Source organism: Ananas comosus, linkage group 19 (genome assembly GCF_001540865.1).
Source record: "Ananas comosus cultivar F153 linkage group 19, ASM154086v1, whole genome shotgun sequence".
NCBI classification, from domain to species: domain Eukaryota; kingdom Viridiplantae; phylum Streptophyta; class Magnoliopsida; order Poales; family Bromeliaceae; genus Ananas; species Ananas comosus.
The window spans coordinates 5,899,620-5,911,522 of record NC_033639.1 but is presented as its reverse complement, the minus strand read 5'-3'; the positions used below and the strand labels follow the sequence as shown (position 1 = coordinate 5,911,522).

General features: G+C 38.3%; 2 long non-coding RNA genes across 3 annotated transcripts; both read left to right on the top strand.

Moving 5' to 3' along the window:
- Window positions 6,058–6,626, top strand: LOC109725162. Of its 2 annotated transcripts, none has more exons than XR_002220205.1 (4): window positions 6,058–6,077; window positions 6,177–6,275; window positions 6,353–6,456; window positions 6,536–6,626. It is a non-coding gene; the product is annotated as an uncharacterized LOC109725162 (long non-coding RNA). The 2 variants fall into 2 exon arrangements; XR_002220204.1 differs by having other exon boundaries at window positions 6,173–6,275.
- Window positions 7,904–10,498, top strand: LOC109725161. Its single transcript, XR_002220203.1, has 3 exons — window positions 7,904–7,976; window positions 8,064–8,124; window positions 9,898–10,498. It is a non-coding gene; the product is annotated as an uncharacterized LOC109725161 (long non-coding RNA).

The following is an 11,903-nucleotide window of genomic DNA, read 5'->3' as shown; positions in this document are numbered from 1 at the left end:
AGGCACTTAGGCGGCACAAGCTGGACTACCTTGGGTAGGTCCCTAATTGGAAATGGAAATCGACACGGTTTGAGAATGAACAATCACTACCAGACAGGTTTAGTAGTTGGATTACATTTACATGCATATAACCTAGGGTTGAGACATGTAGTATACTTGACAGTTACCTATTTCACCACATCATACTTGGTTGCCATGATAGAGCCTATACATCAGGTACGAATAAAGGGTTGTAACAGTAAACTATTGCCATTGGTTACTTTTCCTTATGATAGAATAGGTGTACAACATTTTTGGCATCTTGCTTATGAAGGATATAGTAGTACAGCATTTTACTTATGCTCTCTCTTTCAGCAGTTCATTACATGCTCCTTTTTATTGCTTGTTGCTATTACGTTTCTTACCCTTGTTTTTGGGGCCTAGTGGAGCAGGAGCTGAGGTCAGTAATTGCCCACTGGGAACTATAAATTATAGTTCTCACGCCCTCTTTTTCTCGATGTTTTTCAGAGCCTTCCACTCAGGGTGAGGCCAGAGACCGCAGGAAGGGAGTTGCTTCGAGCTAGCTCCTACGAGGACGACTCGCTAGGTGGTCCACCTCTCGTTGTACTTTATTTTGGAGAGGTTGAGAGTTTTACCAGTGTACTAGAGACCACCATTTTTGTATTAGAGGCTGATATTGTGTAACTTATGTCTACCTTTTTGTATTAGTTATGTTCTATTACTATTAGTATAGATGTTAGAACTTTACTCGCTCTGATATCAGTAGTTGCTTGTTACTTCACTTCTTTCATTTGTTCCATCTCTTGCTTTTACTTCCGCTTTTCTTGTAGACGCCTTATATGTGTAGACATATGGCGGGTCTGGGCACGCTACCGGGAGGGCCTCCGCCGGTCCCGGGGCATGACAGCTATTGTCTTTAAACCTCCCAAGCTAGACCACCAACTCGGGTACTGCTATCTCGGTCTCTGGGGTAGGGCGCTATCTACGGAGCTACACCCTTGCCTCGCGCCGCTCACGTATGTACCTGTAAATACTCCAAAACAACGTGGGGTGAGAACCAACTCCATGGTTCCTAGTAGGTACGGCCACCCAAGGGAAAAGCTCGATCGATATGTCTAGTGAGGCCCTGTAACAAGTTAGTCCAATAACATATAACAGATATATAGCAGATATTGAACTAAGATGTCCTGCCTCCCAAAATGCAATATGCAACTCCTGTAGTTACGCAAGTAGTTCACTTTAATTTTTATTCTTTACATTCAGTCATCCTCTATCTTTGACTATTCTTTTTTTTCATTCTTTACTACCAGCAACTCTTTTCTACTTGCAATTCTCTTTTCTGTTCATAGCTATTCTTTATTTATAGCCTTTCTTTACTTTACTAGTTATACTTATTTATTAGCCGTTCTTATTCTTTGCCATAGCCATTGACAACTCATATCTAAGGTTACCTCTACCTTAGTCATCTATGCCACCCGACTCGGTCTTGAGTCAATCATCCGCGGATAAGCCGCGCTCTGCCCGGCTCGAGGTGAGGGAACTCTCGCATGCACCTCAGCCTACAGACCAAGAACCACATCGCCCAATGGGTCGCCTAGCGTACCCCGTGGTCAGGGATCCCCCGGTGGGAGAGGAACATGCCGCATACACCCGCAGCCGAGATCGCCGATAGGGAGAGGAACATGCCACATACACCCTAGCGCTCACTGTTCTTGCTTGATCACAAACCTCGAAGTTCTTCCGGTGGGAGAGGAACCTGCCACATACACCCGCGGCCAAGAACTTCCGAGCTCATATGCTGCACTGGCAGCCAGGATTCCGGAATCCACTTTACGTAACTCAAGGGTTGGTCTTGTAACCCTATAGTGTCGACCCACTTAGGTCCATTTTCCTTTCCAACCTAGGTTTACTTGACTCTAGGTTTAACACTTTTATCACATATCCTAGGTTTACTTTAATGCTAGGTTCATTAACTTTAACTCCCAACCTATGTTCTCTAACATTAGGTTTATTGCCACTTTGGTTTAATCTATGTTCTTTGTCACTAGGTTCAATATCCCTCTTGTTCAACCTATGTTTATTAACATTGGTTCACATTCATTCTTATTTAACCTAGGTTCATGACTCTAGGTTCAATGCCACTCGATCTATAGGTGCATTTATGTCCATATACACAAGTCCTTTACTCGTCATTCTTTATCATGCAACATGTCCAATTAGGCGTTCTACATCACCACTTCCATTTTCGAGTTCTCCACTCATCCTAGAGATACCAAACAAGTTCACAAGCATATATAGTCTCACAATGCTAGTCATGCATTTACAATCTCACAATGCTAATCATGCTTTTTATATATTATACTTGCATGCATTCGTGATCTCTATATCATTTTATATGCATCTATTTTAGCATTTACATCATAGCGTTATTCTCATGCATTACTTAGCATTTTGCATTATACTATCAGCACGCATAAACTAGCATTGACTACATTCATTATCCACATACCACATTTACACTTATATGCATCAATAAGGATTCTTAACATTTCTTAGACATAAGGGCGACCTAGTCGCTTCGGTAAACACAACCCACCTTCACTTGTGCTCCGATTGCTTGTAGTCACTTGCAATCGGCCTCCCGCGGCAACCGTTGCCCGGTTTGGCCCGAACTCTTGCGCGACCTCCAAACGACCTCCGAACCGCGGTCCGTCTTTTCCGGAGTTTATTCCTCGACTCAAGGGTGCTCCGGTTCCGGTCCCACGATTTTTAGGCGTCTATTCTGCGTGCTGTGGCCATCTGTACGACAAAACACTATTTTGTCAATAACTTCGTGTACACTCGACGAATGGTTAAACCGACTTCGCCAACGCGTTTGTTAGGTCCCCAATTAGGTTTCCAAGGGGTCAAAATAGATCAAAACCCCAAATGAGCAAAACCTCTCTTTGGGATGCCCTAATATGACATATGCTCAATACTCCGGATTTGATCTATAAAACAAGCAAAAGAGAGCTTGTTTATCATCTAGGAGCTCAACTAGGAGCATTCGAACCATTTCTAGGGCGTTTAGAACAAACCCTAGAAATCCACCATTAGAGCATCATAAGAAAACCATGGATTTCATGGTGTTCTAGGTCTCTACATGGTTCTAAACATGTTAGAGGCTCCAAATCTCTAAGTATTAGGGTTTAAAACCAAACCCTAACCCTAATCCTACCATGAGAGGAGACAAATGGCTTACCTCTCTAGGTTGCTCCAAGCATAAAGAAGATGAAGATGAAGATGAGCTTCTTCTTCTCCTTCTTTTTCTTCTTTTCTTTACTTCTCTTCTCTTTTTCCTTCTCTTTTCTTCTTTTCCTTCCCTTCCCTTGCAACCGGTTGAGAGGGAGAGAGAGAGACACGAGAGGGAGAGAGGGAGAGGGATCTGCTGTGAGGAAGAGGGTTTAGGGATATTACATATGGTAACAATTGCAAATAAACCCCTCCCACTCTCTAATTCTGTAGCAGGCTGCGCCTGCGGTCCACGGTGCACCGTACCGGTACACGGGTTCCTGTCACCGGTACAACAGCCTTTTTCGGTGGTCCACGGTGCACGGTACCGGTACACGAAATCCTGTCACCGGTACCCAGCCTTTTTCCAGCTTAAACCCGAGAGCAGCCTTTTTCTCGGGTCGCTTGCTGTACCGGTACAGCCATCAACCTGTACCGGTACACAATGCTCCAGAGTGCAGTTTTAGCTCGTTTTTGATTCTATTTCGCACCGAACAACGCTAAAACCATTCTAACTCTTTTAGAACTCATTTTTGAGCCTTCTAACATGATTGGAATGTTAATGAAACTTGTGCAACTATTTCTTTCGGGCACTTTGGCCAATTTGGCTGAAGTCCAATATATTCCACCTATATCTCAGTATGTTACACAATGTCATTTGCCTAATACACCAATTTGATCTCTAAAACAAGCATAAGCAAGCTTAATCATCATCTAGAAACTCATGTAGAACCATTTAAACCATTCTTAGGGCATATAAAACAAACCCTAGGTTTCTACCATGAGAGCACATGAAGAAACATGGATTTTATGAAATTCCATGGCCTCTACAAGGTTTTTAATCTTGGAAGAAGATCAAATTCAAGTGTTCTAGGGTATAAACCAAACCCTAGCCTAGTTCTTACATGAAACCTCACCTTAGCCCAAAAGCTCTCCAAGCTCCTCCTTGTAGGTAAGTTCCAAAGCCTTCAAAACTCCAAATCTCCTCCAAATCTCCCCTTTTGATCTCCTTCTTCCACCTTGGGAGAGAGTTTCTAGAGAGAGGGGGAGAGAAATGAGAGAAAAGAGGTGTATTCATTGCTGGAATGAGAGGGGAGGGGTTAGGGTTTATTTATAGGTTGCTACAATAGCACATAGACCCTCCATTTCTTTTTATTTGCAGCAGACTGCAGCTGCTGTTCGGGGTGCAGGGTACCGGTACGCGGGTGGGCGTCACCGGTTAACCCTTTGTGTAACAGCCCAAACCCAAGAGCTGCTATTCTCTGGTTGGCATACGGTACCGGTACTCTTCCAATGCTTCACCGGTTAACCAGCTTGACAGAGGCCAAACCCGAGAGCTGCTACTCTTGGGTGGCTGCCTGGTACCGGTACTGCGTCAATGCTTTACCGGTTAACAATGCTCCAGACTGCAGTTTTGCATTGTTTCGACTCTAATTCGCGCCGAGCAATACTAAACTTTTCTAACTCTCTTAGAACTCAACTTTAACCTTTCCAATATTGTTGGAATGTCAAATGGACTTTGTCTAACTATTTCTCTCGCACACTTTGGTCAATTTGACTAAAGTTCGATATACTCTACCGAAGTTTCGGTATATTATAGTTCCCGCCATAATTCATTTCCAACATCTCTGCATACAACGTTAGCATAGCCTTCAAGCGTCGACAGTTGATTATAAAACGGCGCATCTCTTGCACCATTTTGACGGATTATCACAATGCTTGCGAGCGTATTACACTAATTGTGACTAGTATTACACTATTATGTTATCCATTGCACCGATATTTAAAATTGCCTTTCTGCATTTCTGTTTCGGTATTAGTGCCATTTTTCAACAGTACCTCAACAAGAAATATTATCAGCGACATCATTACGATTACGTTCAGTCCTCGAGATACGTTATTGCATCATAAGGGGAATATCAATGGGCTTTTCTCCTCAGGAAGGGAAAGCGACGATTATAGAACCCAATGACTACAAGTGCTTTTTCACTCTTTGCCCAAGAGTTCTTCAAATGAATTACCCGTTGCATTACTACATAAAATAAAAAAAAAAATGACGTAAAGGCGACGAGGGCAACCACGGTAGCACGCGGACGGGCGGCCGAGCCGAAGGAGGCAACTGCGACGAGGCTACAGTTCGACGGTAGAGAGCCGAAATAGAATTCGAGGAGGAGGCGGTTGGCTCGAAAGGGTACCATCCAGCAACGAGGCGTTAAGATTGATTCGCACTATCTAGAGTGCTTTATTTGCCACAAGCCCATTGGCCCTCCTCTCTTTCAGGTTCTTAAATTCTTACAGATCTTTATTATTATTGATGGATTCTAATATTTTACTGACTGTACTGTCTGTTTCATGGTAGAGCGAAGCTCCAAAGGGCTCGAGGCATATAAAGTACTCCGGATAGTGCGAATCAATCTTAACGCCTCGTTGCTAGATCATACCCTTTCGAGCGAGTCGCCTCCTCCTCGCAGTCTCCTTCGGCACTATAGTACATTGAACTTTAGCAAATTGTGAAGTTCTAGTGTTGGAATAGTAATTGAAACTATTCTAGATTTCGTGAGGGGATATCGAGAGGTTTTCGCCAAGTTACTTGAGTGATTAAGTGGCCGGAAGAGTGAAAGTGCATTAGAGAATGCAAATTCTGCTTTTTGTATAGAGTACCGGTACCCCTCAGCCCGAGTACTGGTACCCAATACAGCAGCTGCGTGAATTGAGGTTGTTTTGGTAATTTCACTTCAATCTTATCTTTTTAACCCCCAGCTCGACCCTTGCAGCTGTTCAAAGGGTGCTGGAGTGTAAAGAACAGGGTAAGAGCTTTTTTCCCTCTCTCTCTTTAGGTTTTTCCATTTTTGAAGTGGAAAGGTAGGATTTGAGTTTGTTTTTGCCCTTTTCTTGTTGCTAGCTAGTTTGGAGACTTGGGGGGCAGCTTTTGAAGCATGGGAAGTGATGTTTTGCTGTATTTCTTCAACCCTAACTCAGTAGGAACTGAGTTGGAGCTGTACAAGGTGATTAGCTAACTTCTCTCTCTAGTTTGATGCTATAGTAGTGGATTTGAGCTTGTTCTTTGCTTCATTGTTGCCAGCTGATTTGGGGAGGCTTGAAGCAGCTGTAGAGGTGGGGGAGGAAGTGTTTTGGCTGTGGTTCTTCAATCCTAGCTCAGTAAAAACTGAGTTCGAGCTTTGGAAGGTAAACTAGCTAGTGTTTTCACTAGTTTTGATGTTGTAATAGATGTTTTAGTGGAGTTCATGGTGTAAGTTCACAGCAGGTTATTGGACCCCTTTGGCTGAGATTGGTGATCTTTGGAAGGTTGGTTGTGGTGTGTTCCAACCTGAATTGAAGAGAAGATTAAGGGGGTGTTTGGCTTAGCTTTTAAAAAGCGCTTTTGGGCTGAAAAGTGATTTTTGGTTCAATAGTGTGTTTAGCAACTCATTTTTAAAATCTGATTCTACTTTTTAGAATCAGAAAACTGATTTTAAAGGCCCCAGAATTAGAAGCAGAAAAAAGCTGCTTCTTAAAATCTGATTCTGATTTTGGATTGAAATTTCAAAATTTTATTTTAATTTCAATATTTAAATTTAAATTTAATTTTAAATTTTAATTTTTAGATTTATTTTTGAATTTTTAAATTTTAAATTTTAAATTTTAAATTTTGAAAAATAGATTTCAAACTTTAAATTTTAAATTTTAATTTTAAATTTCAAATCTCAAATTTTTGAATTTCAAATTTCAAATTTTGGAAATCAAATTTCAAATTTCAAATTCAAATTTTAAATTTCTTTTAGATTCTAAAATTTAAAATTTTTAAATTTTAAATTATAATTTTTAATCTTCAAACTATAAATTTCAATTTTTTAAAATTTAAAATTTAAATTTTTTAAATTTAAATTTTAAATATTTAAATTTTTAAAATTTAAATTTTAAATCTTCAAATTTTAAATTTTAAATTTTAAATATTCAAATTTTAAATTTTAGATTTTAAATTTCATTAAAATTATTTTAAAAAATTTAAAATTTAAAATTTTAAATTTAATTTTTAAATTTTAAAATTTAAAATTTAAAAAAATTTAATTTTAAAATTTAAAATTTAAAATTTAATTTAAAATTTTAAAATTTAAAATTTAAAATTTAAATATATTTTTAATTATTAATATTTTATATTTTACATTTCATAATTATTTATATTTTTACATTTAAATTTCAAATTTTAAATTTAGATTTTAAATTTTAAATTTTAAATTCTAAATTTAAAGTTTGAAATTTTAATTTTAATTTAAATTTTTATATATGAAAATTTTATATTTTAAAATTCATAATTATATATATTTTTAAATTTATATTTATATTTTTAAATTTTAAATTTCATAATTATTTTAATTTTTAAATTTATAGAATTTTAAATTATTTTTTAAATTAAAATATCAAATTTTAAATTTTGTACAATTTTGAAATTTAAAAATTTTAATTTTAATTCAAATTTAAATTTAGATTTTAATTAATTTTTAAAATAAGATTTCATAAAAATATTAATTTATTCAAACATCAAAAAAAATTTGCCAAATATCGTTTCAAAATCACTTTTATCTAGGCTCCGCAAAACGCTCTACAGCTTTTAACCAAAATCACTTCTCCAAACCAAAATCACTTTTTCGGAAATCACTTTTTCAGAAGCTAGGCCAAACAGGCCCTAAGTTTGGATTCTATAATAGGTAAAATTCTACCTAAGTGAAGTGATTATGTGAAATTCTTATTTGAAACTCGGTTGAAGCTTTTAGCTTATTTAGAATGCTTGTTAGGGTATTCGGAGGCTAGAGAATATCTTTGCTCGCAGGTTCGACAAGAGTCGACAACGATTCGGTGGGTTTGACCTTACCGAAATGGGTGAATTTTCCCTACTATTTTGATATCATGACATTGAAATTCTTACATATTCATGTTGAATATATCTTGAATAGGGTTATGCTTGCATAATATATGCATAGTAGAGAAATGATTATGTATAGTATATGTATAGTAGAGAAAGGATTATGTATAGTATGTTTGCATACTACATGCATGGTATGTAAAGTAAGGTTAACCTCTATGTAGGAAAGGCTTGAAATTTGCTTAGTATGCATAGGTCACTTGCTCGTTTAACATGTATTCAAGATATTAGCAAACTTGTGTAGACAAGTTAAGTATGATGTCATTCAATAGTGAACAGCCGTAAAGCTTGAATATGACACTTAGTTTAGTTGCACAACTATGTGAATGATATAGTATAGTGTTTTACCTTTGAGTTAAATCTTGCAATTCTATGTTGCAGACATGATGACAGAACTTCTAGCATATCCTGTATAGTGGAGAGATCATGTATAGAGTACTTGATATGATATTTTGCATACTTGTATGGACAAGTTGGTTATTGCTTTCACATGGTAGGACTAGCATGAAATTCATGTTCTTGTATATGATCAAGTTAAGTAACTAGAACTGGGCATTATAACATAACATGAACTTTATACTATTGAATATGACCTAATTAAATAACTAGAATTGGACATGATGATATACTTGTATAGTCAAGTAGAAGTAATTGCATAATACTTGTTTACTCCAGGTAGTGGAGGTTTATGTAGAACTATAGAATATGTGCCCTGAGTTACATAAACACCAGAATGAGTCATCGAGTATGACCTTAGTAAACCACTTTCCTTATGTATAAGGAGTAGTGAGAGGACTATATGTGAGTATACGGGTATAGCCGTTAGAATCATCTATATAATGTAAACCATGTACTTGTTTAAGTCATACTATCTATTGGTAGAAATATGTCACAAAGTAGTGGATAGTAGAATTTGACTTATTCTTAATTATTGACCTTATGTCAAAGGTGAAATTCCATGTTAGAGACATGATGAACTTGTGAATACTATACTATGGATTAAGCTTGCTTGCTAATGTGCTCATTCGCACATGCTTGTGAGGGTCGCGCCCCACAAGCCGGCACTCCGGAGTTGGCCTACGCGACAGCAGATCACTTGTACGAGACTGAGCGCCGAAGTGGATTGCCGTGGGTAGTGTTGACTTCCACGGGGCCATTAGGCATGGCACGCGCCAGGACTTTACCAAGTATAAGTCTCTTGTTAATTGAGTTAATGTAAATGAGTTTAACTTAGATGAACATTGTAGTAAAAGTATTTTATGTCATTAGTCGAGATATACCTAGTAATGAACATACTAGGAGGTTGGCATTCCTGTTAGTCATTAGTATAATGACAGTACCTGTATGTTTACACTCCTGCTTGTGTAGGAAGATAGTTATATAATGTCATTAGCTAGTTAAACTGGAATAATGAAATTCTGCATGAATTATGATATGTAGCTAAAGATGAACAACCTGTAATGAGTATGAAATACCAAACTCGTTTATGTAATGACTAATACATAAGACATGTTAATAAACATATTGATGAGGCCTGTTTATAATTGATTCATTTCATCGACTTGTTGTATTTATATGTTCTACTTGCTGTAGTTTACTAATGCCTCAGTTGACCTAGTAGTGTACTTCGCCACTATCGGTGGCTTATCCATTGCGAACTATTGTTTAATAGTTCTCACGCCCTTTTGTTGGTTGTTTTTGTGCAGAGCCTTCCGCAACAGGAAATGCTAGGGTTCCTGGCAAGGGGTCAGCGGCTAGCTAGAGACTCTTCGATGTTAAATAGATGAAACCATACAAGCTTATTCTAGTTTAGTTCAGAGATGTATATTGGGACTATTTAGAATGTACTTTATACTTTATTTCTAAGTTGTAATTTGGTTTTGTGTTGGTATAAGCTTATGAACTTTTAGTTTTACTCTAATTACCTGGTTATGAATTATGCTTTTGTTATATTGATTGTAGACGCCTAGTGTACACTAGAGGTGGTGGTGTACATGGCGGGTCTGTGCACGCGGCTGGTGAGCTTCGGCTGAAGTCCAAGGCGTGACAGGCACTCTCCTTCGGCACTCTCCCCTGGCCGCCTATACCTGTTAGCGTCGGCTCTGTGCGCGTGGAATTGCAGACAAGCTTAGATGATTCCATACTTTTGTTAATTAATTATTATGAAGAGTTTGTTATAGTTGATATAATAGAACGTTGCATTGTATGCAAATCCTGTTTGTATGTTACAAAATACTATAAAATCGTGTAATCTGCATCAAAGAAAATGTAATCCTTGCTCACTGATTAATAGATTGCTTACGAACGTGTTACACTATTTAGCAAACAACGTAGCATTGTTTTGATCAATTGTTAATGACGACTTGTACTAATAATTCTGCGTATTGCATCAATTCAGATTCGGTTTCACTATTAAGTTTAAAAATATTCAATTAAGCTAGTGTTTAACTCTTTTTCGATCCATTGCACTGTTATTACCACTGTATTGCACTCTTACAAGCTTAGTTGTACTATTTTTCAAACCATTGCACTCTTATTACCACCCTATTGCACTCTTACAAGGTTAGTTGACCTCTTTTATCACGCGTTGGAATATTAATTGTGTTTTACGGACTTGTTTTTTTTATTAATTACATGTTATCAATAATTTGGGAGAAAATTTTACACTGTTGAACGACTCGTTGCACCATTTCTTTAAAGAATTGCACTATTATTGGGACTCTTATTACCAGTGTTCCACAGGTTGTGTTACCCTGGTTGGAACTGCATTTCACTGTTACGTTGAATATTACTCTATTATTTGGACCGCATTGCACTGTTAGAAGTTTTCTTGGAGCCTTTCACCTCGGCTTACACTATTATTCGCGTTTAACAATGGAATATTATTATACGGTTGAAGAAGGGCGTGAGCTTTTATGCGAAATTTTACACTATTATCTCGTTCGATTGTTTAGTAGTTATGTTGCACCTCTCGAACGCCGCACCTGCCGCCGACCGTCCTGCTCCGCCGCCGTGGAACCACCTCCTCCCTCCTCTAGTTCCACACCCTAAAGCCATGTCCCTCGATCACGCTTATTCCACTAAGCCCCCTATGCTTTTTACGGTTTCGGAAGTGGAAGTGGAAGGTTGCCTTCTGAGGGAGTGGGAGGTTGCCCTTGTGAGGGAGCAGATTGCAGGCGAGCGTCGCTCATCGCTTCGGTGGAGATTGCACCGGCGCGAGCCGAAGGATGCACTGTTAGAAGGGTTGTTGCACAATTTCTCCTCACGTTACTCATTCACGTTGCACTATTATTCCTGTTGGGGGGCGCGCAGTCTTTGTTATTTAGCTTCAGCTTATTTAATTTTTTAAAGCCGAGCAGCAAATAGCGGGGCCGGCGAATAGCGGAGCCGCTTTGGTTCGGGTTCCGAGGAGGGCGAGATTGCGTAAAGCGCAAGGGACGCATTTATTGCCCGCCAGGACCGTACGACAGGGAATACGTATCTCAAGGAATACGCGGAAGGCGTTTGTATACGAGGAACATTTTGGTCAGGCGGCTGAAAAATCGGACCGAATCTGCAAAAACGAAAAGATGGTCCACTTTTGCAAAAGCGCAAAACTAGTGGATTTTTTATGCAAATTGGCCATTAGAGAATTTTGGATTTTTCTCCAACAGAAATTAACCTAATATTTAACGAAAAAAGAAAATAGAAATCACATGATACTTTAATGTAT